General features: G+C 41.9%; 1 long non-coding RNA gene across 1 annotated transcript; it reads left to right on the top strand.

Annotated features, from left to right (window-relative positions):
• The first annotated feature begins 357 nt into the window (after positions 1 to 357).
• On the top strand, positions 358 to 16,144 carry LOC308460054. Its single transcript, XR_013978429.1, has 5 exons — positions 358 to 1,451; positions 2,471 to 2,625; positions 4,475 to 4,604; positions 5,081 to 5,211; positions 15,570 to 16,144. It is a non-coding gene; the product is annotated as an uncharacterized lncRNA (long non-coding RNA).
• Positions 16,145 to 17,087: the final 943 nt, after the last annotated feature.

Below are 17,087 nucleotides of genomic sequence, written 5' to 3'. Positions count from 1 at the left end.
GGCGTCTCCTCCAAAGGCCACGTGGGGAAAGACCTCCTCACCGACCTCATCGGGTGGTGAGATTTTGCAGGATTTTTTTGGGGGGGGGGACCTAAATCCCCCCAAATTTATTGATCCCTAACTGCCATCATTTTCCCAGTAGTGATGTATGGAAGTGAAAGCTGGACCATAAAGAAGGCTGATCGCAGAAGAATTGATGCTTTTGAATTATGGTGCTGGAGGAGACTCTTGAGAGTCCCGTGGACTGCAAGAAGATCAAACCTCTCCATTCTGAAGGAAATCAGCCCTGAGTGCTCACTGGAAGGACAGATTGTGAAGCTGAGGCTCAAACTTTGGCCACCTCATGAGAAGAGAAGACTCCCTGGAAAAGACCCTGAGAAGGAGAAGGGGACGACAGAGGACAAGATGGTTGGACAGTGTTCTTGAGGCTACCAGCATGAATTTGACCAAACTGCGGGAGGCAGTGGAAGACAGAAGTGTCTGGCGTGCTCTGATCCATGGGGTCACGAAGAGTCGGATACGACTAAACTACAACAACAACAAACTGCCATCATGCATACTACTTGGAAGGAATTTCCCACCCTCCCTGAATACAGGGGGGCTTTCTTCTGAGAGTTAAAAGGCACCGCAGGGGTCATCTAGTCCAACCCCCTGAAATGCAGGAATCTGCCACCCGAAGTGGGATTCAAACCCACGACAATGAGATTAAGAGTCTCACGTTCTACCCACAGTAGTCCTGTGTGTCTTGGATGCTTACCTGGGAGTAAGTCCCGCCAAACTCAGCAGGAGCAATAAGCAAAGAAACTGGCTGCCCTGTGTATCTTGCCAGCTTCAGTGATTTGTGGGTGATTTTACAATGAAATGATCTTAGAATGTTGTATCATTTTACTGTTGTTAGCCGCTCTGAGCCCGGCTTCGGCTGGAGAGGGCAGGATATAAATAAAATTTTATTATTATTATTACCTGTATCTGCTAGCACTTTGTTGGTTTTGAGTACCTAACACAACATCTGTTCTTTATACCCAAGGTATTATGCAGCAAACTTTCCCAAGTCACTTCCTCCTTGAAGCTGTTCTCCCAGGAACTTGTTTAAGTATCGAAAACCAGCAACTTCCAAATCATAATTAATTCAAAGGTGAAAAAGTTCTAAACTTCTGGAAGCCCAATCCCAAATGTACAATGGTTTCAATGAAATGCATTGCTGAGGATTTGAAACTAGCGTGCCAGGTTTTTTAAAAAATAATGGTTAGTTCTTAATTATTAAGATATGAATGATCGATAATGTATTGTTAAATTAGTTTAAGAATCTGTTGCTACAGCTGGAAACTTTTGACACTAATTGGTAAGAAAATAACAAGATCCCATTATAAAGAATCTTGTTTTTCAGCTTATGAACAAAGATGACCAGGGTGGTGTCACCATGAAATGAAATCCTAAGAGGAGTATTTCAAGTGAGTTTTGCTGTTTGTATTCAAGCTATGAAGATTTCAGTGCTTGTGTCAAAACAAATCGCCTAACTGCATATATTTTACATGTGAGATGGTTAAAATGTAAATTATTAGATAGAGATACACAGTTTTTGATATTTTGTGATTTATAGCCCAATGCTAGACATGCTCAGAGGTAAGTCACAATGAGAAGTCCTCCTCAAATCATTTACTTTTGAGATGAGACTGTCTTGCTTTTGAGATACAGTGGCATAACCTTGATTAACATTTAAGAATCCATAACTAAAATATATGTTTTTATTCCAGAGTAGCTGGGAGCATGACTATATCTACTCAGTTAGACTAGATGGTTACCCTACAAGCTTTTACTCAGGAGTAAAAATCTTAGTTCAAAGTACATACAAAGTACTTAGCCCTGGGTTCAAAGTGTGGCACTGAACTGGCATAATGCTATGTGGATTTAAAATTATCCCAGGGTAAACTGCTTAATTTAATGATTAAATTAGCAGCAGAAAAGTAAGGCACCCCAGTGGTGCCTGAATTAAGGGGTGTATTTTCTGTTTATTGGAGTCTGCAGCCATTATTTTAAAATAAGGAACATCTGATAATGTTGGATCCTGTAAACATATACAACTTTATCCCCCAATACTCTCCTTCCATTTGGATCAAAATGGTGTTGTGTGTAATTGTAAAAATTAGCAAGCAGATTCATTTTTGGAATTGGGAATTGACTGTGGTCTCAAAGGCCGTTCTACCTGAGAAGCTGTTTTAACGCCAAGAGTTAAAACAGGCAAACAAACGGGTTTTCTCACTTTAGGCCCTCTTTCACCCCCAGCAAAATGGGGATAAGGCCACAGCATCTAGGCCCGTTCCCCCACAATGTGTGCAGAAAATTCGAAGTGTTGGGGGTGACAAGACACCCCCATTGAGTAGTCTGCAAGTAATTCCACTGGGCATTTGATCACAACAGGAGAAATTGCCTACTACCCTTGAAGCATTTCATGGTCCCCGTTACCTTTCAGAGCCTCTTTGTGTGTGCCATCCCACCCTCTGAGGTCTGAAGAGCTGGGGCTATTGAAGTCTGGGTATTGCTGCTGGAGCAGGAGGAATACTGTCTGTATCTCATCCTCTGGTCCTGGAAACATGGCACAGGGAGGAAGAATTGGGCACGATGCGAGTAGGTTTCTAAACTTTTATTTCAAATACATTTCAAGATGCTTGTGATTCCCACCCCCTTGTATATTTTAGCAATTCAGTCTGCATCCTATTGCAGCCTGTTTAGGGCATTTTTGCATGTAGGCAATGTGCATATGAAATGTTTAGTTGGTTTCATTTACACTTTTTTTGGGGGGGGGGGAGAATTCTGTTCGGGTGTTTTGTGCTTTTTTAACTGTTTGTTTTCTGGAATCCAGGCTGACCAATTTTGGGCATAATGCTCTAAGTGGTGGTTATTAGACTAATGTCTAATAACTGCGTTTTATGATTGAATTGCTCAACTCCTCAAGGCAATACAACTTATACACAATGTAAGGCAACTTATTGTGGTTCTGTTGTTAAAAAGTGAGACTCAAGTTAATAGATTTACAGAGCTGTGTATAGAAATTAGCCACTGGTATTTTCAAGCAATGTTCATAGTTTTGGAAGTTGCAGTTTTTGAATCAGAGATGATGGTTTGAAAGGGTTGTTATGGTGACCCTCCAGAGATTTATGCTTTCCTACCAAAAACAGGGTTAAGCTACAGTCTGATATCATTATCATCTATTTGTAGAATAAGAAATGATCATAATAAACAACTGGCTTTTGTAATTTGCTTCAAGATAAAAATAAAAGCACTTTTCTTAGTTTGTTGGGCCGTTTTATTTGTTGAAATCCGCTTTAATGCAGCAAACAGATAAAATGCAGAAAGTTATGCTTAAGGTAATCATAATTGGCTCTTATTTACACTCAGAATATTAAATTCTAGCTATTCCTGATTCAGAAGCATACTGAAGAATTAAACAGTACAGTAGTGCCCCTGATGGAGCAAAACTACATTTAAAGAAACATCAAAACAGTGGGCCTCAGCCTTTGATGTGTAGCCTTGAAAGATACGTATAATTAACTTACAATATTGTGTTTGTTAGGAAAAGATTTAAAAATCATACAAATACTTATTTTTTTCCTGAAGCAGAACTTTATTTTAAATGCTACCTAACTGCAGAACAATACTCTCTTCAGTATACAAAATCTTTTCACACTTGCAAAAGTAAAATTGTTACATAGATGGCATACTCTAGCTTCTCTGATGGGATAAAGTTAGAAATGAATGCAAAAGAGGAATATCTTGCATTTCTGTATTGTGGTTCCGCCTTATGAATAATAAGTGCAGTGTCACCTATGCAGTTGATAAATATATTTGACGTTTGCCACAGTAGGTGAGTAATTATTCTGGCCAAACCTTAGATTTATAAATATTACCACTAGGAGCAGCTTTTGTTTAGGTTTTCGGGTTTTTTTTTTAGCTCATGTTATACATAATGACAATATTCTTTTTAGTGTTACTTAAGAAGCATACGTAAACATTATATTTAAAACACACATGCATTTTCATGTATACGTGTACAATGCAAATATACCCGCGTACCTTGTTTTGTGACTGTTGGCGATTCCAGCCGAATTTTGCAAATGTCTGAAAATTAGAAACACGTAATACCCCCAGAAAGAGCGAAAATTGGTATTTATTTTTTTGGACAGTCACCGATTTCATCTTGGATTGTCAGTGTTCGAGTGTGAAAGTTGACATTCGCCAGACTTGTTACAGTGAACGCCCAAAAATCTGATTATAATTTATTGCTTATTTAAAATACTAGTGGTAGGAATCACTAACCATTGCTAGAGGATACTTTTTTTTGGAAAAAATAGATTCATAAATTAAAAATTTTGAGCATGAACGTTGCCCCCCTCAAAGGTAAGTAAAACATAGGACTAGTTACCATCCTTCTTTCAATTTATATAGGTACTCTAACCATTATATTTTCAAATTCCAGTGTGGTTGTGTGACTGAAAGTCTCCTAGTGATTTAGCAGGAGAGACATTAGTCATCCAAGTATGTGATAAGGAAGCATGAATGGGGGGCGGCCCCCTACCGAACAGTAACCTGAACATATAAATACAAAGGTTGGCATTTCTGATTTTTATTGACTTCAAAAAGGGGGAGGGGGGGAAACACAAGGATCATTCAAACTAATAGGATTGCACAGAAGTAATGGGATTGGTGTCAGTGTATGTGGCCTTCGAACACATCCCAGTTCGTGCCCTTTCAAGCATCCCACAGACTCAAAATGATCATTAAATATATACGTATCTAGTCCTTTCTGAATTATATTCTTCCTCTTGTCTTTTAAATCAATATGGGATTTCTGTGTTTAGCCAGCCTTGTAGGGGAGGAATTGTCTGAAATCGAATGGAAAGAAATTGTAGCAGCAATGCCTCTTTCCTCCAATTCCACCTACCTGGTCCCAATATTTTGAATAATGCGCAACCCCTTAAATTCTGCCAGTTGATTAAGAATAAGAAGCCTGGGGAGCAGGGCATAACGAGTTGATAGGCTGCTTTGAAAATATTCTGCTGCAGCTTTATTTATTTCTTAACAGACTGCAGCCAATTCCTTCGTCAACCGAGCCAACGTAATGAATGGTTAATTTGAAAATACTTGGCAATGGGGATGAGAGTTTTATTTCAAGAGACCCCCAAACAGGCAAAATCTGGATTTTAGATTTGAAGGGTATGTATTTGCTTAGTTAAATTGTTAATGTTCTTTCCAGCCCTAACAGCTTAAAACTATTCTGAAATGAAGTTGTCAGACTAGTTGCAAACAAGAATACAAACAAGCCATGTAAGTGTCCATTGGACTGTGCAAACAAAGCAAGTTTCTGTTATTATCCTGTATCCAGTGCTTTAAAAAAAAATGTTTAGGGGTACTCTCATTTTCCTACTCATATTGAAATGCTGCCCCTCGATGAGGCCAAACTTAGATTCAGAAAAGGTTTTGGGGTCTGCGTCCCCCCCAGAAAAAAAGCTCTGTCTGCATCCGTATTGCAACTGCTAAGGCTGTGATCCTAAATGCACTTGCTAGGGAGTAAATTCACTTATCACAGTAGCTCTCACTTCGGAGCAAATGTGCAAAGGATTGTTCTGTGGTAACAGTTGTGCCATTTTTGCAATGTCAATGCTGCAAATATCTCAGATCTCAGCTTTCAGTTCCTAAGCAAATTCGGTATTGTTACAGTTCTATGCTATAATCATGCTCCAATGATGGGAGATGACGAGCAATGGAGGCGACCGCTAAAAACCCAAAAGGATATAAAGCGCTTACAGTCTTATTTTCTTTCCCGTTTTCCTTCACCGAAGAGCCAAAACCACTCCGTCCCTTGGAATTCATCAGTCTTCCCCTCCCTTCTTTAATTTCAAAATGGGTGCAGATTTTTTTATTCACGGAAAGGTTAAAGGCGTTTCCCTTTCGCAAGGGGGATTATCTTACCAGAGGATTCTGGGACTGCAGATGTACACTGCGGCAAAATCCTAAATTCACCGGTTAAAAAAGAAAAAAAAGAAAAATCATTTCCAGACCCCAGCTGTTTAAAATAATAGAATTATAGTAAATCATTGATAAGATTAAAACATAAAGCTCTTTTACACTCCAAAGCGTCCTAAAACACTGGGCTTTTTCTCTTATTTCATTACTTAAATAATGCAAATTTTAAAGTAGCTTTTCTATCCTGAGCACGCAGCGCCATGAAATCGATAATTTTTGATCTTTTGGTTAGTAGGCAACATGGTGAGCTATTGCGGTGACTGCAGGCAGCAGACCTGTTCTTGTCAGCTCCAAATTTTCATATTGTTTTTGACTCCATGGAGACTTGTCGATGGGCTGCCGAGCCAGTCCTATCTTCACGCTTCCTATGTCGCTGTAGGGGTGTAAAAATAAATTTTAAAGAGGCACGGTTTCACGTACCTATATACAAATGTAGCTCTATATTTTAAATAATAATAACAATAAAGATTTGCTGGATTTTTAAACAAAAAAATATGTAAAAATAAAAATAAAAGAATGGCTGGTGTGATTATAATCACATCATGCAAGGTCCACGGTTCCTATTTAGTGAAATTGCGCAGAGGGCAAGTTCTTAAGAACATCCCTGCTGTGCAGAGTGAAAAGCATGAACAAACCAAAGACAGAATTCATCTGTGTTTATATTTTACAGACAATGAAAAACCTACTCTTTGTATGCCTTTTTTCCTCCACCTTATTATTTCATGAAAACTGCAGCATTTTCCCCGCCCCCCCACCCGAACACTCACCCCCCCCCCCCAGCATTGCAGTCTTTGGGATTTCTTTCTTTCTCCCTTCCCCACCTTCTATTTTTCCTCCCTCGCACAAATTCTGCACGCGCCATCTTTGTCTATTGTTATCCTTTTCTGATGTTGCCCAATCCCTCCCCGAGTCGGTTAATAAATGGAAGGTGAAATGCCTGACCAAAACATGTTTTTGTTTATTTCCACGCATGCACAGCCCGGAAGATGGGGAAAGGGGGACCCGCCCCAATAATTTTTCCTCGAGACTGCCATAACCTGTTGTAGACAGTGGTGCTGGAAATATTAACATAATAGCAACAGCTGCAGCCTAAATAGAAGCTGTGAGATAATTAATGTGCTACAACAAATTAATTTGCTGCAGGTGTGTGAGATCTGAACTGTATAACCCAAGCCGTTTCCTCTTTGAATGTAATTATGCCCCCCCCACCCACTTTTGCACCAAGCAAAAAATAAAATAAAAATAAATGCAGATTTAGGTGTCCTGCTATTAATACCTCATGTGCCTCTGTTGTCAAGGACCATCTTTCCTGAATGTTTTCATCATTGGTAGAGGACAAAATTAGAGGATTTTCGACCATCATAGAAGTGGGTGGCATTTTAAAAAGTATTTAAAGAGACTCAATATCTCCAGCCTTGAAGATAAAACACCTCTTAGCTATTCTTGTTTTTAAGATCCTTGCGGTAATGGCGTTGCGCTGAGGCAGAGGAAGGACATTGGGGGAGGGGGGGGCATGCGGCAAGTCCTTCTCAGTGGTAGCTGAGACAAGTTCAGATGCCTGCAACTTCCATTAGAAGACAAAAGGAATTTAAAGTCTGGTAATCTGAAGCTTAAGAGGGACACGGGTGGCGCTGTGGGTTAAACCACAGAGCCTAGGACTTGCCGATCAGAAGGTCGGCGGTTCAAATCCCCGCAACGGGGTGAGCTCCCGTTGCTCGGTCCCTGCTCCTGCCAACCTAGCAGTTCGAAAGCATGCCAGTGCAAGTAGATAAATAGGTACCGCTCTGGTGGGAAGGTAAACAGCGTTTCCGTGCGCTGCTCTGGATTGCCGGAAAACGGCTTAGTCATGCTGGCCACATGACCCGGAAGCTGTACGCCGGCTCTCTCGGCCAGTAAAGCGAGATGAGCGTCGCAACCCCAGAGTTTTCCGTGACTGGACCTAACGGTCAGGGGCCCCTTTACCTTTAATCTGAAGCTTCTTATTTATGGCCAGGTGATGTGCCATTCAATACAGTGAGGCTGGGTACCAAGTAATCATGTTTTGGGTTGTAAACTGTATTTAATTCTCCATGTGTCGAATCTGCAAGTGAGCCTCTGGACGACTATAGTCAATGCAGAGACTGGTGATTAGTCAACTACCTTATGGCTGGCCATCAGTGAGGCAACACAGTAACTCAAAATCGCACAAAAGCTGAAGGTGAAGGGAAGCTGTCGTGCCCAGAAGCAGCTGCCCATATTCATCCCCCAGCCAGGAATGCAAGAGCTCTCTTGTGCATGTTAAAGAAGCATCAGCCCAACTTGCAGACATGCCTACTCGGGAGTAAGCCCAGTGGGGCTTGCTCCTATAGAAATGGGTATACCACTGCAACCCCTTACTGGACTGAAACTTTTAAGAGGCTAACCACATCCTTGGAAACTTAAGGCTCAAATGTTGTTTTCTCTCGGCGAATGTTTTCTTAATTTGATTTTGCCTTTTAATTTTGCTGCTGCCACGCGCTGCATTCCAAAGAGAAGCTGCGCGACTAAAGCAAACAATTATGTACTATGTATTTTAAAAGGTTGCTCTGCCTTACGGAGTTAACCTTGAGATGTTTCTTCTTTGATCTAAAAACCAAAGCTCTGTGCGTGCCTATAGGTTCCGAAAGATGTTCTAAACTTAATTTCTTGGAGCTTGATTAGATTTCATTAGTGGTTTTGATTTAACTTCACAGTGATCTGAATATCAGGGGAAGATTAGCACCGAATCGTATTTTTTTACATTGCAACGATTCCAGTGGCGTCATTTCTTTCCAGCGTATTATGAGGACTCTGGGTGAATGATGATCATGTGCAGATGTTCCCCAATGTGGTTAAAGTTGCAGTCTTAAGCAAACCTTTTCTGAAGGGCAGTTGCCCCATCCCAGCCCCTTTGCCCACACAGTCATGTGCTCCTCTTCCCCACTGGTGTCAACGATGGAGCAGCTCTGCAGACAAATCTCCACAGAAGGTTCCTCTTCTCAATATTGAAATGAGAATTTTTGTTCCCTTTAAAATCAATGAGACATAAGGCCCCTACCTTAAAATGCAGGCCTGCCCAAGTTGTGTCTACGCAACAACCAAGAGCCCCCAGGTGTTTGGGAACTTAATGTCCCTGCACCATAGCTGTCAACGTTTTCCCTTTTTTAAGGGAAATTCCCTTATTCCGAATAGGATTCCTGGCAAGAAAAGGGAAACATTGACAGCTATGCCCTGCACCAGCTAAAGGGCAAAAGATGCTCTTACTATGTTTCAGAATAGAATGCCTTACTGGGTTAAGGCATTGGAAATTTTAAAAGGAAATCAAAATTTGAATGCTAATCGTCCAATCCTAAAACATGCTGTACACAGCAAAAGTCTCACACTGATGCTTAGAGAGACCTATCAGTAACAGAACTGAGAACTGGGGAAGACGCATTTAAAAAAAATAAAATTATTTACTGAACATTGTATTGTTGTCAGGATGTCCTCTTCAGACAAAGGCCCCCTTCAGAGGAAACAATTCCATAAGATAATGGGATAAGGAATTGGTCAAAGCAATTTTAATTTATTTAATGCACATGTCTGTTTCTTGTCCTAGCATCCTTGACGTTGTCGTTTTCTAACATCTATTCCATGGTACGTTGCATTATCCCCCATCCTCTCTCTCTTCCCTTGGCGGAAGGTTTTTATCTCTCCCTTTTCTGATACTAAATAAACCTTTGTGAATTCTCCGTTTCTGCAGGAAATTCCAAACCTCTCCCTCTTCATCTCTGCTCAAGGCAACATATCTTGCTTTGGGTGCCGACTCTCTGACAGGATAGGATCTCCATTTTCCAGTCAGCCATTGACTAATCCTTACTTGTCATTGCCTTTTTTGTATTTCTTCTCCTTCTTCGTGCCATCCTGCCGATCTAATCCTTAAGCCCTTAATCGGACCAAACTTTCATTGATGTCAGCAGCTCTTTTGTCTGGATAACAACTGCCAAAACCACTCCCCATAGCTGCACCGCTCTGGTAATATTCGTAACAGTGAGCTATAATGTCTGCATGAATTTTTTTAAAAGCCTCCCATTTACTACAATGAAGAAAACTATATTATGGTACATCCAGCACAGGGGGGGAAATGCCGGTCATTTCTTCTTCTTGCTTCTGAATTAAACACATTTGTTTGACTAAAAAAAATGTGTTTTACTGCAAGAACAGGCCACTTACAAGTTAAGATACTCTCTTTTCAGTGGTGTAAGTGGCTTAACAACAAACTATTCGCTGTAAAAGAGACCTTCTTCCAGCTCATTCTGAGAACGTTTCTTTATATTGAGCATTGAATACTTTTATATTAGTTTCATTTTCATTAACCCATGTTAAGCAATAATGATTAACTGTGTAGCTTTGCAAATACTGAGGATGGGAACATCTTGAACTTGGGTCAGTTTTTCATGATCCACTGCAAATACCTTCTGAATATTTATATTCTTTATTTATATTCTCTATTTATATTCTTTCTAACAAAATGTTTTTGAAACATGAAAATTTAACAAGAAAGGCTGAAAGCAAGAATGTATACCTTTTTGTCCTCCCATGTTTATTATTGGCAGGAGCAATAAAATTATACATTGTTTTGCCCTTGGCGGTTGGGGCTAACAGCTCAAGCCACAATTCAAAAAGGGCTTAACAGAATTTAAAAATATTATCGGCAGTATGATTTTGCCATCTTTATTTATACACTGTCCATCTGACCGGGATGCCCCAGCCACTCAGCACAGCTTCCAACATGTATAAAAACATAATAAAACATTGAACATTTTTTTTTTAGAAAACTTCCCTATACAGGCCTGTCTTCTGAACGCTCATGGGTCAGATAACTCCATACCCTCCAACATTTCTCTCATGAAAATAGGGACAACCTACCACACCATCCAACATTTCTCTGATGAAAACAGGGATGTCCTGAAGAAAAGCAGGGCATTCCGGGATCAAATCAGAAGCCGAGACGGCTTCTGTAAATCCAAGACTCCCTGGAAAATAGGAACACTTGGAGGGTCTGAGTCATGGTTTTGCCCAGTGTTCTTGTGAAGCCTCAACCCAGTATATCCGAAGGAGCATCTCCACCCCCATCGTCCAGCCCGGACACTGAGGTCCAGCGCCGAGGGCCTTCTGGTGGTTCCCTCCCTGCAAGAAGTGAGGTTACAGGGAACCAGGCAGAGGGCCTTCTCGGTGGTGGCACCCGCCCTGTGGAACGCCCTCCCATCAGATGTCAAGGAAATAAACAACTACCTGACTTTTAGAAAACATCTGAAGGCAGCCCTGTTTAGGGAAGATTTTTTATGTTTGAGGTTTATTGTGTTTTTAATATTTTATTGGGAGCCACCCAGAGTGGCTGGGGAGGCCCGGCCAGATGGACGGGGTATAAGTAATTATTATTATTATTATTATTATTACTACTACTACTACTATTACTATTACTATTCATGGCAGCCTGCTTGGATGATTTTCTGTTCAGCAACTGCACTCTTTTCTTCCCACTACTGGAAATTGCCATGGGGAGACCTGAGACAGGATTTTTTGCCTAGGTTGTGGAATGCCCTGTGACGAAGGCCCGAATGGCAATTTTGCTGCCCTCCTTTCCGGTGAGCAACCTTTTGAGAAGGCTCTTGACCTTCATTGCTTTTATTTTCTGCTCCAATCTGTTTCCTTTTCGACTACTACAAATTTTACCTCACGACTGCTTTATAGGATTTTTTTTCTTTACATAAAAAAGAGAAAGAAGAACTGTAAGCTGCCTGCCAGAGCCTTTGTCCAAAGGGCTGAATGGGACTTTAAAAATAAATAATGGAATGAAATGGAACCTTTGCTTGGAAATTGCTCTTCTAGACATTTCCTGCACCTCCCCTTTGGGTTAAATGTACCTTCACAGCTCCCCAACCTCAACATCTGGCAATGGGGGATGTTTTTTGGGCAAAGCACACAGGTATATGCAATCTGTGGATATTCCAGCATAGGGATGCAGGAAATCGTTTGGGGCTGCCACATAAATTATGCAGCAAGGCCTCCCAATTTGATGTGGCTCAAAGTACAAGAGACCTTGAATAAGGCTAAGCTCATATTCCAGAAGAAAGAAAGCCAATTAGGAGTTCTGTCAGGAGGAGGGACTTTCTTTGTAGATGGAGAACTATCCAAATAGAATGCTAACCAGACTTTCCTCTACGATCTTTGCATCCAGGGCGGTGGTGCTCAGGTTATGTGTGTATTAACAACACTAAAAACCCATTAACAAGAAACCATAAAACGTAAATATACAATCAAAACGATGTCAGAACAAAACCGGCAGCAGATGAAATAGTGGTGCCCAAGGTCTAAAAAGCACTAAGATGCTTTTTTAAAACTCGGAAGCAAAGGAAAATTAAAACAGTCTTGGCTAAAAAGACCATGCCGTAGGCCCCAGAGAAACTTTTCTGGGGTCATACAACTGGGGTGCTGCTATGTGGCTCACCCTCATTTGGTGTGGGCAGCCATGGAATAATAATAATAATAATAATAATAATACAGTGGTACCCCGCAAGACGAACGCCTCGCGAGACGAAAAACTCGCAAAACGAAAGGTTTTTTCGTTTTCGAGTTGCCTCGCAAGACGAATTTCCCTATGGGCTTGCTTCGCAAAACGAAGCTTGCCCCGGGGACAGCGGGTCTTCTCTTTTGAAGCAAGGGGCGGTGGGGAGAAGCGATCTTCTCCCCGCAGCCCCAGGTCCGGGGACAGCGGGAAGCGCTTCCCGCTGCCCCCGGACCTCTTTTGAAGCAAGGGGCTGCGGGGAGATCGCTTCTCCCGGTGCTCCAAAGGGGGGGGGGTCGGGAACACCTTCCCCCACCGCCCCGCTTCGGAACGGTGCTCCGAAGCGGGGCGGGGGTGGGTGGAAACACCTTCTGAAGGCTGGCGGGGGGCAAAAGTCTTTGTCCCCCCTGCCTGCCTTCCCAGGGGCTTTTAAATCGCCCCGGACAGCGGAGAAGTCCTCCGCTGTCCCGGGGCGATTTTAAAATGCCGCCCGCCAGCATTTTAAGATTGCCCGGACAGCGGAGAAGTCCTCCACTGTCCCGGGGTTTTTTAAAATGCTGGGGGTGGGAAGAAAAGCCCTTGTCCCCCCCCCCCCAGCCTTCAGAAGAGGTCCGGGGACAGAGTGTCCCTGGACCTGGTCTGAAGGCGGTTTCCCTAGGAACGCATTAATTGATTTTTAATGCATTCCTATGGGAAACCATGCATCGCAAGACGAAAAACCCGCAAGACGAAGAGACTTGCGGAACGAATTAATTTCGTCTTGCGAGGCACCACTGTAATATTATTATCTGAAGAATGTGTATCTGAAGAAGTGTGCTTGCACACGAAAGCTCATACCAAGAACTAACTTAGTTGGTCTTAAAGGTGCTACTGGAAGGATTTTTTTTATTTTGAATAATAATAATAATAATAATAATAATATATTTATACCCCACCCATCTGGCTGGGTTTCCCCAGCCATTCTGGGGGGCTTTCAACATACATAAAAGGATAATAAAACATCAAACATTATATATTTCCCTAAACAAGTCAGATAGTTGTTTATTTCCTTGACATCTGATGGGAGGGTGTTCCACAGGGCGGGCACCACTACCGAGAAGGCCCTCTGCCTGGTTCCCTGTAACCTCACTTCTCGCAGCGAGGGAACCACCAGAAGGCCCTCGGAGCTGGACCTCAGTGTCCGGGCTGAACGATGGGGGTGGAGACGCTCCTTCAGGATCTCTGAAGATGATATCAGGGGTGTGAGAAGGACATCTATAAGAAGACACTTTAGGTCGTGTAGCCCAAGCCATTGAGTGCTTCAAAGGTTAATACCAGCCTAGAAACTGAGTGGTAGCCAGTATATCTTATACACCAGCTGGATAGCGCATATGGTTAGAGTGTGGCACTGATAATGCCAAGGTTTCAAGTTTGATCCCAATAAAGGTCAGCTGCATATTCCTGAACTGCAGGGAGTTGGTCTAGATGATCCTCAGGGTCCCTCCCAACTCTGATTCTTTATATGGCAAAGCACTGGAAAAATATATAATCGTATTAACCCATCACCCAAGTTAACCTTGCTGCCCTCTTGTGAACCGGCTCTCGTTTCCTGCCAGTTTCAGAGGCCCATTTCGGTCCGACCAGTTTCCATGTCTTATACATTACTGTAATCCACCTGCTTATAAAAAAAGCAAAACAAAAAAGCGACCTGCCTTTAAAAAGAGAAGATTTTCAGGCCAGTACTTCCAGTTCTCTACTGCTTCATTCTTGAAGCTGTAAAGTTGCTGGTGTAGTCAAGCTCAGGGATATTTCACATGTTACTTTTTCTTTTTCTCCTACTGAGGTTTATCTGTGAAGGAATGGTTGTTGTTGTTTAGTCGTTTAGTCGTGTCCGACTCTTTGTGACCCCATGGACCAGAGCAGGCCAGGCACTCCTGTCTTCCACTGCCTCCCGCAGTTTGGTCAAACTCATGCTGGTAGCTTCGAGAACACTGTCCAACCACCTTGTCCTCTGTCGTCTCCTCCTCCTTGTGCCCTCCATCTTTCCCAACATCAGGGTCTTTTCCAGGGAGTCTTCTCTTCTCATGAGGTGGCCAAAGTATTGGAGCCTCAGCTTCAGGATCTGTCCTTCCAGTGAGCACTCAGAGCTGATTTCCTTAAGAATGGATAGGTTTGATCTTCTGGCAGTCCATGGGATTCTCAAGAGTCTCCTCCAGCACCATAATTCAAAAGCATCCATTCTTCAGCGATCAGCCTTCTTTATGGTCCAGCTCTTACCTCCATACATCACTACTGGGAAAACCATAGCTCTAACGGTACAGACCTTTGTCGGCAAGGTGATGTCTCTGCTTTTTAAGATGCTGTCTAGGTTTGTCTAGGATTTTTCCTGAGGACATCCCTATTTTCATCAGAGAAATGTTGGAGGACATGGTAGGACATCCTTATTTTCATCGGAGAAAGGTTGAAGGGTATAAACTTAGGCGACCCCTAAGCCAAGGAGATAAGTAACTCTACAACCTTTAGAAGACATCTGAAGGCAGTCCTGTATAGTTTTATTATGTTTTTATATATGGTGGAAGATGTACAGGGTATAAATATTATTATTATTATTATTATTATTATTATTATTATTATTATTATTATATTTTATTATTTTATTATTTTATTTTAATATCAGCCTATAAATTGCTTAAATCCAAGTCATCAGACAAAACTGATTTGTGGATGGCTGCCAGAAATGTCTAAATGGCCTCATCACTTCTGAAACACAAGCTTCAACGTGCGAGATAGATTTTTGGGTTTTGGTAGGCATTGTTCTCAGAAAAAACACAGTACCCTTGAGAGACAGCTATATTTAGGATTATATGAAAATGTTGCTAAAGAGATAACAATCATAGTATTGAAATACTATTGTTATTGTTACTGAAGCCGAGATCCAAAGAAAATAGCTCTTACATTACAGAGAAAAAAATCAAAGCCAAGGCTGTGATAATGACTATGGAAAGTATTTTTATCCTTCTTATAGGTGAAAGAGCCCAGAGTCCGAAGGAAAAATACATGATAGCACGATCATAAAAAAATCTCCTAATGCACAATAAACGCATTACTTTCCCTGCATTCTAACTACAGTGCATTCTTCTTGAAAGGTTTGAAGCAGGTTTTAAAGACTGATTAAGAGGAAATTCGGTAATCATTGACCATCATTTGTGTCCGTGAAGGTGAGATGAAAAGGAATTGGAAAAGGAGAGAAAATAAAGAGAAAGGCAAGCCAGAAGTGCACTCTGTCCTAAAAACAATCAGACTCCTACTGCAGAATCACCCACATTTTGCGTCAAGCAGGCTGAATTCTGCAGTTTCGATAAATGTTGAAAAATTGCACAATTGAGGAATTTGTTTGTGATCTCCCAAATGCAAGGATGAGCTATGAGGTTGTTGTAAATCAAATTATCTACAGCCTCTAAGCTAGCCTTTCTCAAACTTGGGTTCCCTGGTGTTGTTGGACTACAACTCCCATCATTCCTTACCACTGGTCTTCATAGCTAGGGATGACAGGAGTTGTAGTCCAATAACATCTGGGGACCCAAATTTGAGAAAGAATGCAAGTACAGTGGTACCTCGCAAGACAAATGCCTCGCAAGACAAAAAACTCTCTAGACGAAAGGGTTTTTCGTTTTTTGAGCTGCTTCGTAAGACGATTTTTGCTATGGGCTTGCTTCGCAAGACGGAAACGTCTTGCAAGTTTGTTTCCTTTTTTCTTAACACCGTTAATACAGTTGCGACTTGACTTCGAGGAGCAACTCATAGAACGCGGTGTGGTAGCCTTTTTTGAGGTTTTTAAAGACTTTGGTGATTTTTGAAGCTTTTCCAAAACTTTCCCGACACCGTGCTTCGCAAGACGAAAAAATCGCAAGACGACAAAACTCGCGGAACGAATTAATTTCGTCTTGCGAGGCACCACTGTACTGGGAATCCACCCCCCCTCTCACACACACACTTTCCACTCACTCTGCGTCCCAAGATTTCACTATGGATTTTTCTCCAGCTCAGTGACAGAGCACATACGTTGCATAAGATCTCAAATTTGGTTTCCAGCGTCTCCAATGGCAAGAGAATTTCAAGTGGCCAGGCATGGAAAGGACCTTTGCCTAATACTGTGGTGAGTCCCTGCTGGCCAAAGGAAATTATCTACCTTGGATAGATGGATCTGTCATCTAATTCTACACAAACCACCTGCACATCTGCTCTTTTCAGGATACCTTTGCTTCCTTAAACTAGAAGCGTTCACAAAAGAAGTGTCATATACAGTGGTACCTCAAGTTACATACACTTCAGGGTACATACACTTCAGGTTACAGACTCCGCTAACCCAGAAATATTACTTCGGGTTAAGAACTTTGCTTCCGTATGAGAACAGAAATCGTGCTCTGGCGGCGCGGCAGCAGCGGGAGGCCCCATTAGCTAAAGTGGTGCTTCGGGTTAAGAACAGTTTCAGGTTAAGAACGGACCTCCGGAACGAATTAAGTACTTAACCTGAGGTACCACT

Source organism: Podarcis pityusensis, assembly GCF_964106645.2.
Source record: "Podarcis pityusensis genome assembly, chromosome: 12".
NCBI lineage: Eukaryota > Metazoa > Chordata > Lepidosauria > Squamata > Lacertidae > Podarcis > Podarcis pityusensis.
The sequence above is the reverse complement of the archived record's forward strand: the minus strand, read 5'-3'. Positions and strand labels throughout refer to the sequence as shown.